The 16572-nt window shown below is 42.4% G+C and overlaps 1 long non-coding RNA gene across 1 annotated transcript in view; it reads left to right on the forward strand.

Annotated features, from left to right (window-relative positions):
- The first annotated feature begins 385 nt into the window (after nucleotides 1–385).
- LOC138357168 (uncharacterized) overlaps nucleotides 386–16572 on the forward strand; it is a 255115-nt gene continuing 238928 nt past the window's right edge. Inside the window, exons 1-3 of the long non-coding RNA XR_011224847.1 lie at nucleotides 386–704; nucleotides 2028–2137; nucleotides 2602–2679. This is a non-coding gene — a long non-coding RNA (uncharacterized lncRNA). The remainder of the gene's footprint in view (nucleotides 705–2027; nucleotides 2138–2601; nucleotides 2680–16572) is intronic.

A 16572-nucleotide genomic window follows, 5' to 3' on the forward strand; every position in this document is an offset into this window, starting at 1 on the left:
CAATAATAGTAAGATAAATCAATGAGGAACAAATGGGAGACCAGTGATCAGATGAATATTACAGACTCAAGGGCAGCCTTCTCTTCTTGTATATAAATGAAAAAATATATTCGTTTGTTTAATTCTAATGCTTGTAGGCGAGAACAGTTGTGAACGCCAGCTAGCGCACAAGTACATGAGCGCCCAAAATACTTTTACACAAAAGACATGTACAGACAGGCGTGTGGCTTCTGACTTCTTTTTTATTGATTAATATTAAATATTAGGCGCTTACCTATAATAGTTATCATTTTATACAAGTATAACTCTCACATAATAAATATAAAAGGAGTTTATCCAAAAACTGACAGAAGTGTTGTGTTTTGTGCGTTGTATTGTGTTTGTGGGCATTCGGGTGTGTTGTGTTTACGCTGGCGGGCGGCGTCCTTACCAACTCCGGATTATGTCTATTACATCACTAAACTTTATTTAATAACTATATGCCTGTTAAATAGAAGATTTTAATTGTTAATAGCATTATATTGTCGTTTTAATATGGAACACGTACACATATGCGAAACGTCGAAAGCTGGTGTCCGAAGTGGTAAAAATATTAGTGTGCGATGTTGTCAATGTACGGAGTGTCTTGTCAACAAAGCGGTCAGTTTGTGGTCCGTGCAGTCAGTAAGAAGACAAACGCTTCATGCAATCACGCAAATATTATCGTAAGTAAACACTTATATTTTATAATATTATTAGATTCTGGTGCTGGCTATAGTGCTGGTGTATTAAGAGCTGAGGAGCAGTGGTGGTGTATTGAGAAGTGAGGGACAGTGCTGGTGTATTGAGAGGTGAGGGGCAGTGCTGTATTGAGAGGTGAGGGGCAGTGGTGGTGTATTGAGAGGTGAGGGGCAGTGCTGGTGTATTGAGAGGTGAGGGGCAGTGGTGGTGTATTGAGAGGTGAGGGGCAGTGGTGGTGTATTGAGAAGTGAGGGGCAGTGGTGGTGTATTGAGAGGTGAGGGGCAGTGGTGGTGTATTGAGAGGTGAGGGGCAGTGGTGCTGTATTGAGAGGTGAGGGGCAGTGGTGGTGTATTGAGAGGTGAGGGGCAGTGCTGGTGTATTGAGAGGTGAGGGGCAGTGCTGGTGTATTGAGAGGTGAGGGGCAGTGGTGGTGTATTGAGAAGTGAGGGGCAGTGGTGGTGTATTGAGAGGTGAGGGGCAGTGGTGGTGTATTGAGAGGTGAGGGGCAGTGGTGGTGTATTGAGAGGTGAGGGGCAGTGGTGGTGTATTGAGAGGTGAGGGGCATTGGTGGTGTATTGAGAGGTGAGGGGCAGTGGTGGTGTATTGAGAGACGAGGGGCAGTGCTGGTGTATTGAGAGGTGAGGGGCAGTGCTGGTGTATTGAGAAGTGAGGGGCAGTGGTGGTGTATTGAGGCGAGGGGCAGTGCTGGTGTATTGAGAGGTGAGGGGCAGTGCTGGTGTATTGAGAGGTGAGGGGCAGTGGTGGTGTATTGAGAGGTGAGGGGCAGTAGTGTATTGAGAGGTGAGGGGCAGTGGTGGTGTATTGAGAGGCGAGGGGCAGTGGTGGTGTATTGAGAAGTGAGGGGCAGTGGTGGTGTATTGAGAGGTGAGGGGCAGTGGTGGTGTATTGAGAGGCGAGGGGCAGTGCTGGTGTATTGAGAGGTGAGGGGCAGTGGTGGTGTATTGAGAGGTGAGGGACAGTACTGGTGTATTGAGAGGTGAGGGCCAGTGGTGGTGTATTGAGAGGTGAGAGCCAGTGCTGGTGTATGGAAAGGCGAGGTACTGTGCTGCACACACAGTATATAAAAACAGCATAATATTTTAATCACAAGCAGGGTTTCCTAATGGCTCCTTGAGACTTATGTGCAAAGTACTTAACCCAGTTATAAGTTCCAAATCATGTGTGTCATATTATTAAACATCTCTTTAGAAAGCTGATTTATGTTATTTCTTAGTGTTCACTACTACTAGGTAATGATAAATATATATCTCACTGATATATTATTAATTATATTCAGCTATTGCAGATGATTTCGATGCTGCAAACCGGAGAAGCATAGCTGCGGAAGACACGTCTGAAGTGGAAACTTAAAACGAAGCTTCAGATATGAAGCAAAGAATGCCAAGAATAACAAATGTAAGCATTGAAAACCTAGTTCAGTAATGAAAAAATTTCACAAAATTGACATACTGTGCATTATTTCATCTCATTGTCAATCATATTTAATGATTTTTTTTTATGGAGTAATCTTTGCTATGTTGATAGTGCTCGTTGTGTGTCTGCAGGTGCATTCATTGTGTGTATGATGCCTGGTGTTAAAGTATTATTTCTTACTCGTTCATGCTCTCGTTTAGATGTTTGGCCTCGATGAGGTTCAGTCTTGTGACTGGTGTGTGGCACGTTTCTGTTGAAATGTAGTCTTTTCGAGACTACATTTCAAATATTACCTAACATACATGGCTACTCCCTCTCCTTGTCTAATATATCTATCTGTGTGAAATAGATTAAATCCATTTATTTGATATTCATCTAATAGTTCTCTATTTTCTACATTCATCCATGTTTTGGTAAGTGCAATAATATGTATTGTTTCATTGCAGATAAGAGATTCCAGATCGTTCCAGATTTCCGAAATACTGAAACGCACACCATACAGGCTTGGTGGATCTCGGTGCAAGGTAAAATTTATTTACTTGTACAGTATATATTTTTAGCTAATTTTCAGTATATGAAACCACAGTACTTAATTTTATCAGTGTCAAAGACACAATTACATCTTACTCATAAATACCTTTATGTACCTCACTTGTGGTAACATATACACACATTAAGTGTATTATGTAGCATTATCTGTAATCAACTGATTTTCAGAGCTGCTCATTACAAAAGACTCTTTTTAAAAAAGTGTTTCTTAACAATAGGAGCATTTCATTACAATATATCCATAATCAACTATATCAAACCCTATTACAGGTAAAACCAGTAGGCATTCTACTGTATTTTATCAAACCCCTATTAGAATAATAGATCTTGTAATGATTTTGCAAAAATAGTGCCATTTACTATTTTTAAATTATTATTAAAAAATTTACCGATATGGTGCATTCGGATGACAAAACAAATTTTTCACTTTTGACAATTGAGCACCTGCTACATCCAGATTCCCGGGAGGAAAGGAAGGACGATCTTTGGAATCATTACCTAAGTAGACAGTGTTACGGTGCCCTCTCCTATTTCTTTCGTTTGCCGGCTTAAAGAGTCATATCAGCTCTCCCTACTGATTCTCTGAGTTTCAGGGAGTCTATTGACATATGTGGCGACCAGACCGGCTGCCATTTAATGGAAGGGAGTTATATTATAAGTCGTAAATAAAGGAAAATTGGCGCCCTGTTATAAAATGAAACAGTATCCCCTACGGCAGATATGACCTTTTGGAAGGGACACAAGCCGATCGCGGATTGGCCGACGTAGGTCGTGGGTGACAAATCAGGGCCCGCCATGACGTCACCGAGTGCCCCGGGCGGCGCCAACGTCAGAGCTGTGCTGACCGTGGAAGCGACAGGACGCGCCTCGGTCTGCTCTCAAGGATTGGAGGCTCTGCAAGCCTTGATCAGTGGATTGAGCTGGTCATCGCAGCCCCATTATAGTCATTGGAGACCCTGCGCTTCTGGGAAGCAAAAGAGGAACCAAGTTCAGTGAGCAGAGGAGGCCAAACTTGGAAAATAGTCGGCGACGACGCTGGGCGGCGCCGCTGGCTGGACGTTGAGGTCTGGAAGTGGGCGGGCTGGCCTAACTGTGACTGGGGTCACATCCACTGAGAATCTTGGAAGGACGACACAGTGCCTAGGACACAGAGCAACGCCCTGTGGGAGAGGCAAGTGTGGGGAAAAATAGTGACTAGCTCAGCGCCCATCGATGAACCAGGATTGGGGCAGCTGAATCTCAGGGATTGGAACGGCGACGACGTGAAGGCTTCACGACACCTGAGGACCTGTGGAACGTCCTGGATCGTCAAGGATCGACCCAAGGAAGCGTGGGAACCTCACACCATCGAGGGACAGGCATCGTGAGCCAGGAATGTAAGGTAGATCATTTTCCCTCCCATCACCCCTTGTATGAGTAGGCTAGTTAGGCCACAATATTTACTTGTGTCTGTGGCAGCAAGACTTTATTACTTTAATAGTAGAATAGGCTGCAAAGCAGCTTGTGTCCAGGACTGTCAGAGAGGACAGTGTGTATGGATGGCAGGACAGTGAAGAAGAGGTGCCGACGTGGTGAAGAGGCCCTCCTGTGAGAGTGTGAGACTCCTGTCTTCCTGCCCAGTTGAAGGAGTGTTGGAGGTCGTGGAAGAAGAGGCTGACGATCTCCAGACCCATTATCCATATTCCATATTCATGTATTACTTGTGATTGTGTGTGTGTGTTCATGTAATTTGCATCAGTAAAGCCACACATTTTATTACTGTGTTTGAGTGTGCCTCCATTTATGATATTTCTCTATGAGCATACATTTCTGGCTACAAACAATATATAATACACCCACTGAACTGCATTGCTGGGGTGCAGATATAATAACCCAGCTGGCGACCTTGCTAAGAGGAAGATAGAGAAGACAGGCGGGAAAGGAGTTCCTGCAACCTTTTATTGTCTGGCAGGCAAGACTCAGGGAGGGTATGGTTATAGGTAATCCTGAGTCTTCCTTCACTCCCCCACGGGTCTAGGCCGGAACTGTTAACAGCAGTTTCCCCGTGTTTGACTGAAGGGCTTCCAGGGTGAATCAGTGGCACCCCTTTGTGGTGGAAGCAAAGACCTGCGGAGGTGGGCATTGTTGGTCCTCTCTTGTGTGACCAAGGAGACTCCGGTGAATCCAGGGAGTCGGAGGGGCTGAGTATTTGGGCCTTTGAGCCCCTAGCAGCCGAGTGTTAGCAGAGCCCCGGACCGCCCACCCCCACGTGACAACAGGAAAGCTCATTTATCAATATTAACATTATACATATTTTGATCAAAATAGAAAATATCACGGAAACTCCGAAACTCAGAAAAATCCAGATGACATCTATAAACAAATCTCCTTTTCCTAGTTCTGCATCTCTCCTTTGGAATAAATTTTGTTGTGCCTTTATCATATATTTCACAAAACTTGACATACATCTCATTTACTTCATGTCCTAACAGCAAGTGTTTGTCAAATTCCTTAAGGAAATATCTGAGTTTCCCATAATGACTTTTCCACAAATCAGGTTTTTCAACTGCTTCAAGCTTATTTTCTAACAGATTATAATGCATTGCATACTTTATTCCCAAAAAGACATGGTCACTTTTACCCAAGGGAGAGAGGTACTGAATGATAAATATCTCTTCCTCTTGTAAATATAACATCCAGAATGGAGGGAACATCCCCTTCCCTCATCCTCGTAGCTTGTTTAACATGTAGAAACATGAATGTTTACAGGATGAGGTTCACAAATCTACAAGTCCAAAAATCCTCTGTTCTAGCTTAGCAAAGCTTAGCTTAGCCTACTATATTGAACTTTAACTTTATAACAAAACCAATCAAAAGGGTTTGCAATAATATTAGTTGAAAAATTCTACCAGTTTTTGTTTTTATGTGTTAATAGTAAAAATGCTTATGTTTTTATTGTTAAATTTCAAAGTAATATCAGTTTGAAGACGTTTAAGAATAAATATGGCTAGGTCCCTTTAGTGTATAAATGTATATTATCCACCAAAAAATTCACACACACAAAAATTGTTATTTGTAACTTATAAACTTTTTCTAGTATGTGTCCTGAAGTAAATTTCTATCAAACCTCACTGGAAAATTCATTGGGGTTGTATGTTTATTGTTAGTATGATATACAGTCTACTGATCAATTGAACTAGGTACTATTTATCATCCGAATGCACCAATATGTCTTCATTCTTCCCAGATGAAGGAACTAGGTAATGTTCATCATCTGAATGCACCATCTGCAATGCATCATCTGAATCCTTTCCCACACTCATGACACACGGGTGGTTTATCAGCTGTATGCACAATCCTGTGAGCTTTTATAAGTCGCAGACGAATCCCTTGCCACACTCAGGATATTCACGAGGTTTATCATCCGTATGCAGTCATGTGACTTATTGTACTGGAACGTTTCCCAAATCAACAGATAATTTTAAGTTGGCCTGGTTGGTCTGTGAGCTCGGTTTGTCCGGCACTTATAATATAAAAATTTATTATACGTACCGTCTCCACTCGATCATCCGGACTATATGGGAAGGACTCCCAGCCGGATTATCACATTTTTCGGATAATGGTACTTTTTCACCTACGAGTCCAAAAGTGACCATTACCAACTATTTTTATACCACAACATAATTTGAATTGCCTTGCCACATACAATTATTAAATATTCAACTAGAAACCTCAACTTACCTTGTTGGGGTTCGTCTTCTTGATTGATGCCACACATCTTGAAGTTTAGAATTCTTAACAATTTACGTAACCTATACTAACACAGCACTAAAATTAACACTTAAAATTACTGTACAGTTCATTAAGCAAAGTTAGTTTTGACTTCCAGCTGCTGAAGCCTCACTGCTTGAAGGCATTTGGGTTGCCTGTGAGGCCTCACTTGTTCAAGGTGCTTGTTTGTGTCTCACTTGTTGAAGCGCTTGCATGCCCTCACTTGTTGAAGGTGCTTGACTTGCCTGTGATGCCTCACTTGTTGAAAGCGCTTGCTTGCGCCTCACTTGTTGGAGGCGCTTGGCTTGCCTGTGAAGCCTCATTTGCTGAAGGTGCTTGGCTTGCCTGTGGCACCTCACTTGTTGAAGGCGCTTGACTTGCCTGTGATGCCTCACTTGTTGAAAGCGCTTGGCTTGCCTGTGGCACCTCACTTGTTGAAGGCGTTTGGCTTACCTATAACACCTCACTTGTTGAAGGCATATGGCTGCCTGTGACGCCTCACTGGTTGAACAACACATAACTTGTCTTTAATTGCTAGGACAACCTTCTTCCTCTTAACACCTCCAGAACGATTGATGATGCTACCAGACACAGTCTTGGCCAAAAATGTTTAAAGTTACTATGAAAATAAAAAAGTTATTTAAAAAAATATTTCACTAATGGCGCAGCACTGTGTATAACACGAGGGACGGACGCACATGGGTTGACCAGTGTTGGACGGGTCCACTTGGGGTAGGGCAGCTATAGCACATTACGTAGGCCACCAGGAGGAAAAAACTCACAATATTTCTGAAGGAAACTTTAGCCTGTGCACATTGCTTTTAGGAAACTTATTTATTTGTTATTACCTAATTACTAGTACTTATTTCATTTGTTTTTGGCTATGATTAATTGTTCTAAAATTAATGGCAATTCCTGTACCCAGGTGGTCCCTCCCGACGCACCCCTCCCACCCTCCTGACACCACCCACTAACCCCACCCCCTCCTCCACCATGCGTCTAGAGCCACAGACGGGATTAATACGGTATGCCAAATTTTCATCCGGCCAAACCAGCTTTCATCCAGTTCCTGTGACCATTTTGGCCAGGGATACAGTACAAGGGATTCGTCAATCACCAGCTTCTGTGCTGGTACGTAAAAATCTCTGAATTTCCCAATCACTTCATTCATATAGTGCCTCACTCGCCAAAGACTATCATCCTCTGTCCGGTCCTCATTGCTTGCAAAATGCAGACACCTGAGGAGTATCTGAAATCTGTCTCGGGACATATTTCTCGAAGAAAGGTGTTAGAATAGTCAGATCTTTGTTCCAGTAATCTGTGACAGCGTGTTTGATACAGTGTTTCATCAACATACATATCGCTAGAAAAACATACATTTCACCTACATTGGTGGTTTTCCAACGTTGCAATTGTGAAAATTCTGTTCTCTCTTCTAATGAGATGAGCCGCATGAAGGTTTGTTTGGTGTACAAGATATTCCATGAGCGGCTCATCATAGAATGCGGTAAAATAATCACATTCACTCATATCCTCTCCATTATTAGGGAAAAGCTCTGTAATCCCAACGTCGTTATTGTCAAAGGCAGGAATTCGGGGAATAAAACCAGCACCATCACTCCACACTAGTACACCTGGTGTCCTGCGAGACGCAGGGGGCGCAACAGGGGCACTACGGCGGGGAAGCGATGCACCCCGTGGACCAGGAGCTGAAGCCCGTCTACGCACAGTACGGACGCTACGTGCCCGTGAGGTGGAAGCACGTGAACATGAGGCTCTTGGTGCCTCATGTTGTTCCATGCGGTGGCGCTTGGCTGGGCGAGACGCTGCTGACGCGACAAAATCTCGCCCAGTAACACCACTGGTACTGGCACCAGGCTCGGTAACACTATGTTCTGATTCCACTTCACTAAAACCAGAAAAAGAGTCACCTTCCTCTGACTCGTCACCGAAAATATCCTAAGACTCTAAATAAGCACAGGAACTGTGTGGTCGAGGGTGAATTGGAGTAGACACTGGGCGTGGTGGCATGTGTGAGCGTATAGGCTTCGCTATGGGAGGCGGCTGTATCTCATTTTCACTGTCTGTGCTATCATCATCGGTCAATTGTGTGTAGTCTTTATTAATATCAAGAGTCATCAAAGTCACTTTCCTCACCATCAGAAAATAATTCACTGGTTATTTGCTCTTGGGTGAGTGATTGCGTGGGGCATGCCCGGGAAGTGTTCGGCCGTGCGCTCGACATGGTGGCTGCTGGGTAACTGAGTCCTCCCACTCGATAGTAGCGTGAGCTGGATTTTTTTCAAAACGGTGGCTGTTTACTATAGCCCCTGGGCAGCGTATGGGGATCCCCTATACCCCGCGGGCCTTTCAAATCTTACGCGGTACTCCAAAGCATCATATAATGCGATGCGCAATGTACTGCAAGTAGGTCAAAGCATTATGTCATGCGATGCGCAACTAAAGGGTTAAACAAGCGCTGCAGAGGATGACGTAATCTTCACAGCTTCGTAATCTTCAGCTTCATTAACCACCGTGCTGCTCGGAGTTTATTGTGAAATTCTCCCTGTGTGCATGAAATAAAGTGTTCCAAAAAATTATTTTTTCTTCGTAAAATGATAAATGCTCTTCCATGAACATGTCTATGGAAAAATAAATACCAAATTCCACTTACTTTGGCTGTGAGGACGTGGACAAGGTGCACTGTGACATCATCAGGGGCTGGTCACCCTTGCGTAACTCGCCCAGACACGGTCGCGCGGGCCATTCAACCACCGGGTGTTGCCATAAATATATTTTCAATTATTTGTTCTATGTATTTCCAATGCAGTTTTATTTGTTTTTTTATCGTATATGATGCATATTTGTGTCCTTTACAATATGTATACAGTAGAATGTTCATAATGTTCCATAGAACTGTGATACATGTGTCAGTAATGTGTCCACAATAAATGTTTATTGTCGCAATATTACTTGTTAAATATTCACTAAAATTACAATATGTACAGTTTCACACATTATTTACACAGTAACACACTGTATTACACAGTACTTCGGAAGTGAGTAATAATCAACGAAGTAGTCCATAGTACACAGCGCGACTTCGCTCTCATTGCACAAAGTACAGATAGATTTTGCTTCCTGTTTCTTCGTTCTGTGTGCTTGCAAATAACGCACTCACGTACACCCTTGGCATTAGTACCTGTAGGTGGTATGTAGCCAAGCTTGTAAAATGTAAGGCAGGTTATCTTCAGGTTATCTTGAGATGATTTCGGGTCTTTTTTAGTGTCCCCGCGGCCCGGTCCTCGACCAGGCCTCCACCCCCAGGAAGCAGCCCGTGACAGCTGACTAACACCCAGGTACCTATTTTACTGCTAGGTAACAGGGGCATAGGGTGAAAGAAACTCTGCCCATTGTTTATTGCCGGCGCCAGGGATCGAACCTAGGACCACAGGATCACAAGTCCAGCGTGCTGTCCGCTCGGCCGACCGGCAGTCTTGAAAAGATTACAGGAAAAGATCAATTTGTATGGTAGTTGTGAAAAGATCACTTTGTATGGACCCCACACAGGGAAAAGATTCAGCCAGCCTCAAAGAGTGTCCATTAGTCAAGAAGAGATTTAGCTATTCTTCGAATTATCTATGGAAAACACCACCATGGAAGCCGCTAACACTGTTCATCTATGCTACTTGAATCAGATGCATCATCACTGAACGCAGAAAACATTTCATCTATGTATCATCTAAATAAATTGGAGATATCATAGGTGGGCCAGGGTGGCGCTCAGAGCTACAATTGGATACTCTCGCTGTATCTTCATCATAAGTGCTGTATAACTTGCATCCGATCTTTGTGTTAGGTCCTTATTGCACCTAGCTTCACCAATATTATGATCCTTATGTTCTTCAAACAATAATGTTTGAATTTCACCGACAGAGTGCAATCTTTCAACACCGCGTCGGACAGCTGTTTGAGAGTCAGAGGCATGTGCGCCACCCATGGTTGCTCATTCAGTACTAACCCAGACAGCAGTCCTAGGGCATTCTGGGAATTTTTTTCCAAGATGGCTGCCTCTTACTGAAGGTCCTAAGAGTTCATTTTGTACACAACCAACCTTGCACACATTCAGAATGGGTACGAAAAAATCAGAGTTTTCTCGGTTGGCGCAGTTCCCACCGACCGAGAATACTCGTTTGGCGCAGTTAAGTGGTTAAAAGTACTGCAAGTCAATTTACCAATTTTATTATAGTATTACAACATTTTTTTTTTCAACAAAAGCTACATATTAGTCTCTGCAAATGTATATTTTATCATTAGCAGAGAAAAGGTGAGCTCAAAAGATTTCGTCTTGGCTAGCTCTCAGTTAATGACAAGGCTCGAACGCCATTGTGTGGCCAGGCTGCCACAGCCTGTGTCGTAACATTAAAAATACATTACCTGCACTGTACAGGGTAAAACAAAACACATCTCTAAAATTTTATTGAGAAAATATTAACAATCACTGATTGATACATGAAATATTTTGCAATGTAAAGGAATGAACCAATTTTTTTCCCACTACTTGATCAGAGCGGTTCACACATCATCCATGCAGCAGCCAACAGGTGGCTTAATCGTCGGCGTGGCACAAAATTGTAACACAATTACACAATAAACTTTATTTAATTTTAGTTATACAGTATAAAATATATCCTACCTGAATGTTACTTGAAAAATTACCCAACCAGACTTAACTTCGGAAATACCGGAGCTCCGGAAATAACGACGAGGGTACAGCCCCATATAGGCCGTTAAATCGAGTGGATACTTTTCAGGCATTCACTTCACACAACAGCTAGGCTTACTACTAATTCACATGAGAATAACACACTACACTTTAAAAAAAAAAAGTTGACTGAGCTGTAATGCACTTGTACAATTGAAAATCATTTCTATATTTACACAGTGTACATTATACTGTGCAGTACAGTATCTTTTTGTCAAGGCTCAATTAATCATTAACCCTAAAGCTGCTAAGGGGTCCTGAGGAGATTTACACCCCTGTGCGCAAGAAAAAAAAATTCAAATTTTTTTTCGTCTTATAAAAATGTTAGTGTTCCCTGAGCACGGGGAAAAAAATCGTAGGAGACATATTTTGGGCGTAATAGACTGAGGAAGTCTGGCAAAAAGTGGGCATTGACATAGACTGAGGAAGTCTGGCAAAAAGTGGGCGTTCACAGAGTGGTCTTCAGAGTCGGTCAGCATCACCTGAGCTAACAGGTGGGAGTTGCCACAAAGATATTATCACCTAATTATTTCAATGTTTCTGATTGATTTTTTCTTGGTTATTTTGCAGTAATATTATTCAATAGTGTGTATTGTGATATATTTATATAATAAAAGGGGTGAATCATCGCTATACTCAAAAGTATGGTGTGCATATTAGTGATTCAATTATTATGTTCATAAAACAATAAACAAATAGTTTTGCTGTTGTTACACACTCTACACAGGTTATATATAAGTATCTGCATGTTTTGTTCACCATAACAAACCACTAAGTTGGTATTGTAAGTCTAAAAGCAATGAGGAGTGACCGTCACACACCACCCAGCCATTCGTTGCCACTCCCTCAACAACGCCTCACTCGCCCACTTTCTCCTCCCACCATCCTGTTATATATTTTATTCACAATATACAGACGTTATATATAAGTATCTACATGTTTTGTTCACCACAACTGTACAACTAAGCTGATATAGTTAGTTCAGGCACTAGGAGTCGTCGCTACACACAGTCAGCTGGTGGCTCCCTCACTCATTCATGGTCACACGCACTAAACTTTCTCCCCCAACAATACGGTTTGTGGTGTTATACATACAGATGTTATATACATCTACATACAGATGTTATATATAAGAATGTATATGTTTTGCTCACCACAACTGTACAACTAAGCTGATATAGTTAGCTCAGGCACTAAGAGACGTCGCTACACAGTCAGCTGGCGGCTGCCTCCCACACTCATTCAAGGTCACATGTACTAAATTTGTCCCCCGACAATACTGTTTGCAGTGTTATTACACTATATATACACATTATATATAAGTATCTACATGTTGTATGCACCGTAACTGTACACCTAAATTTGTAGGGTGCCCAAAGAGCACAGTGGCCACCCTCTACACAGCCAGACAAATCATGCAGACGACGTCACCTCCGTCACCCAAATGGCTCCTCCCAACATAATCCTTTTGCTGTTATTACACTAATACACACATTATATATAAGTATCTACATTTTTGTTCACCATAGAAAACCACTGAGCTGGTATGGTGAATGCAGACAATAACAGGTGGCCACACAGTCAGTAAACGATGCTATCTCCCTCCATCCCTCAGCATCACTCCTCCCATAGCGCTAATTATCACAACAATGTTGGTCATTTTTATCAGTCAGGGGTCATCTGTAATACAGTAGTCAAAAAAACAATAATGTTTGTTTCGTTACACGGTTCACCTTGCCACTGTTCACCATTGTACCATCATGAACGCTTGTCAGCAGGTTCACTTCTCTCGTCTTTCCACCGAACCGAGGGTATTTGATTACATTTCCGTAGCTGGCACTCACCAACTGCAGGTCACCGTCAAACACTGGCATTTCCCTTCTTCGTGTCTTTACTGTGCCAACCAATCCGGTTCTATTTTCAATCAAGAACCCAGCTAGCAATGGACTTGTATAGTAGTTATCTGTGTATAAGATGTGGCCCTAGTTCATTCATGGTGCCATCAGTGACTTCACCACACTACCCGAGAAACCATGTTCGTCGTTACTGGGAATGTCTACATCACTAGCTGAATACAGAATCATGTGTAACACGTATCCTGTTTCACAGTCACAGTCACAGTCAAAGAATTTCAATCCAAATCTGTTTCTTTTGGAGGGAATATACTGTCTCCACTCGATCATCCGGACTATATGGGAAGGACCCCCAGCCGGATTATCACATTTTTCGGATAATGGTACTTTTTCACCTACGAGTCCAAAAGTGACCATTTCCAACTATTTTTATACTACAAACAACATAATTTGAATTGCCTTGCCACATACAATTATTAAATATTCAACTAGAAACCTCAACTTACCTTGTTGGTGTTCGTCTTCTTGATTGATGCCACACATCTTGAAGTTAAAAATTCTTAACAATTTACGTAACCTATACTAACACAACACTAAAATTAACACTTAAAATTACTGTACAGTTCATTAAGCTAAGTTAGTTTTGACTGCCAGCTGCTGAAGCCTCACTGGTTGAGGGCATTTGGGTTGCCTGTGAGGCCTCACTTGTTGAAGGCGCTTGCTTGCACCTCACTTGTTGAAGCGCTTGCATGCCCTCACTTGTTGAAGGCGCTTGCTTGCGCGTCACTTGTTGAAAGCGCTTGGCTTGCCTGTGACGCCTCACTTGTTAAAGGCGTTTGCTTGCGCCTCACTTGTTGAAAGCGCTTGGCTTGCCTGTGGCGCGTCACTTGTTGAAAGCGCTTGGTTTGCCTATAATGCCTCACTTGTTGAAGGAGCTTGGCTTGCCTGTGGCGCCTCACTTGTTGAGGGCGCTTGGCTGCCTGTGACGCCTCACTGTTTGAACAACACGTAACTTGTCTTTAATTGCTAGGACAATCTTCTTCCTCTTAACACTTCCAGAACGATTGATGCTGCTACCAGACATATTCTTGGCCAAAAATGTTCAAAATTACTATGAAAATTAAGAAAGTTATTTAAAAAAATATTTCACTAATGGCGCAACACTGTGAGGCCGCACTGGTTGAGGTGTATAACTGTGACTTGTCTTTTATTGTTAGGACAACTTTCTCCCTCTTAACACCTCCAGAACGATTGATGCTGCTACCAGACATAGTCTTGGCCAAAAATGTTCAAAGTTACTATGAAAATAAAAAAGTTATTTAAAAAAATATTTCACTAATGGCGCAGCACTGTGTATAACACGAGGGACGGACGCACATGGGTTGACCAGTGTTGGACAGGTCCACTTGGGGCAGCCATAGCGTTACGTAGGCCGCCAGGAGGAAAAAAATTCACAATATTTTTGAAGGAAACTTCAGCCTGTGCACAATGCTTTTAGGAAACTTATTTATTTGTTATTACATAATTGCTAGTAGTTATTTTATTTTTTTTGGCTATGATTAATTGTTCTAAAATTAATGGTAATTCCTGTACCCAGGTAGTCCCTCCTGACGCACCCCTCCCACCCTCCCAACACCACCCACCCACCCCACCCCCACCTACACCATGCGCCTCGAGTCTCGGGCAGACGGGATTAATACCGTATGGCCCGCCTCATGTTTTCATATACGGACAAAGGCACGATTATCCGGGGGACTGACCGGATAGTGTAATTTCTGCAGAAAACCTGCTTTAATCCGGTCCCTGTGGCTATTTTGGCCGGATATTGTGATAACTTTATCCGTTCACGATTTTGGCCGTATAAGGGCGTTTTTCGGATGTTCGAATCCCGGATAATCGCGGGGTTACAGTACTGCTTGAATGAAACACGTTCTTTGAAAAGCGCCAGGGATTCGTCAGTCACCAGCTTCTTTGCTGGTACGTAAAAATCTCTTGACTTTCCAATCACTTCATTCATATAGTGCCTCACTCGCCAAAGTCTTATCATCCTCTGAACAAATCCACGAGGGCCGTGACGAGGATTCGTGCCTTAATCGACTGAGCTACGACATGGTTAAAAGAGTTGAAATCGAAGTGCTACTTTATTTAAGTTCGTAGCTCAGTCAATTAAGGCAGCGTCTGGGATGCTCCCAGACACATGTTCGAATCCTCGTTATGGCCCTTGTGGATTTGTTCATTTGATGCATCATGTTATTGTGATTTCTGTGTGTAATGATGTAAGAGCGAAGAGGGAGAACGGCCTATTGACATAGCTCGAGTGCATGGGGGAGTTGTGTAAAACCATGGTTTCTGTCTTGGAGAGGCTGTGGGATCCAGTAAGTTCAGTAGAACTTCGGTTTCAACTCTTTTTAACCACGTTGTAGCTCAGTCGATTAAGGCAGCGTCTGGGATACTCCCAGAAGCAGGTTCGAATCCTCATCACGGCCCTTGTGGATTTGTTCATTTGATGCATCACGTTATTGTGATTTCTGTGTGTCTATCATCCTCTGTCCGGTCCTCATTACAGTATCCACTCAATTTAACGGCCTCTTTTATACCGATCTGCCGGTATTAACGACCGGTTTGGGAGCCCAGTATCTAGAGCCTGCTATACTGGTCTGCGGTCGATATTACCGACAGTCAGTATTGGGTTTGTTGTGGCATCAGCGTCCCCTCACATGGCGACCAGGCCGCCACCGACCTGGATCGTCCAGAGTCATATATTACATCTTAATTTTCTTTTAAAATGATTCACTTTAATGAAGAAAATTGTAAATTATTATTAATAAAATATTTTGAAACAGTTTTTATTAAGCAAAAGTCTTTGTTTTCTTATTAAATACCTTTTATAGTATGTATAGGCACTAGGTATTTTTTTTCCCACGGACCTAGTATGTACTCCGCCGGCCATGTGTTCCCATTGTTTACCGTGAACTCGCACGGCTAGCTTCAATTGTGAAGGATATTACTGTACTGTAATTGTGATCTTTTTAATTTACAAAATGCCAAAAGTTACCCAAAGGAAGCGCCTGACGGTTGCACAGAAGCTGGAGTTAATTAAGAAACTTGATAAAGGATATTCTCATGCACGAGCAGCAGCAGAGTTTAACATTCAACATAATTGTCAATAGTGAAGTAGAATTAGAACTCATGTGAATTAGTAGTAAGGCTAGCTGTTGTGTGAAGTGAGTGCCTGAAAATAAGTATACTGTACATACAGTATGTACCCTGTATACAATATAAACAATATAAAACAAGCGCTGCAGAGGATGACGTAATCTTCACAGCTTCGTAATCTTCAGCTTCATTAAAAGTAAGTCAATTTGCCAATTTTATTATAGTATTACAAGATATTAATTGTTTTTTTTCAACAAAAGCTACATATTAGTCTCCGCAAATGTATATTCTATCGTCAGCAGAGAAAAGGTGAGCTCAAAATATTTCGTCTTGGCTAGCTCTCA

Source organism: Procambarus clarkii, chromosome 76, assembly GCF_040958095.1.
Source record: "Procambarus clarkii isolate CNS0578487 chromosome 76, FALCON_Pclarkii_2.0, whole genome shotgun sequence".
In the NCBI taxonomy this organism is placed as follows: Eukaryota; Metazoa; Arthropoda; class Malacostraca; order Decapoda; family Cambaridae; genus Procambarus; species Procambarus clarkii.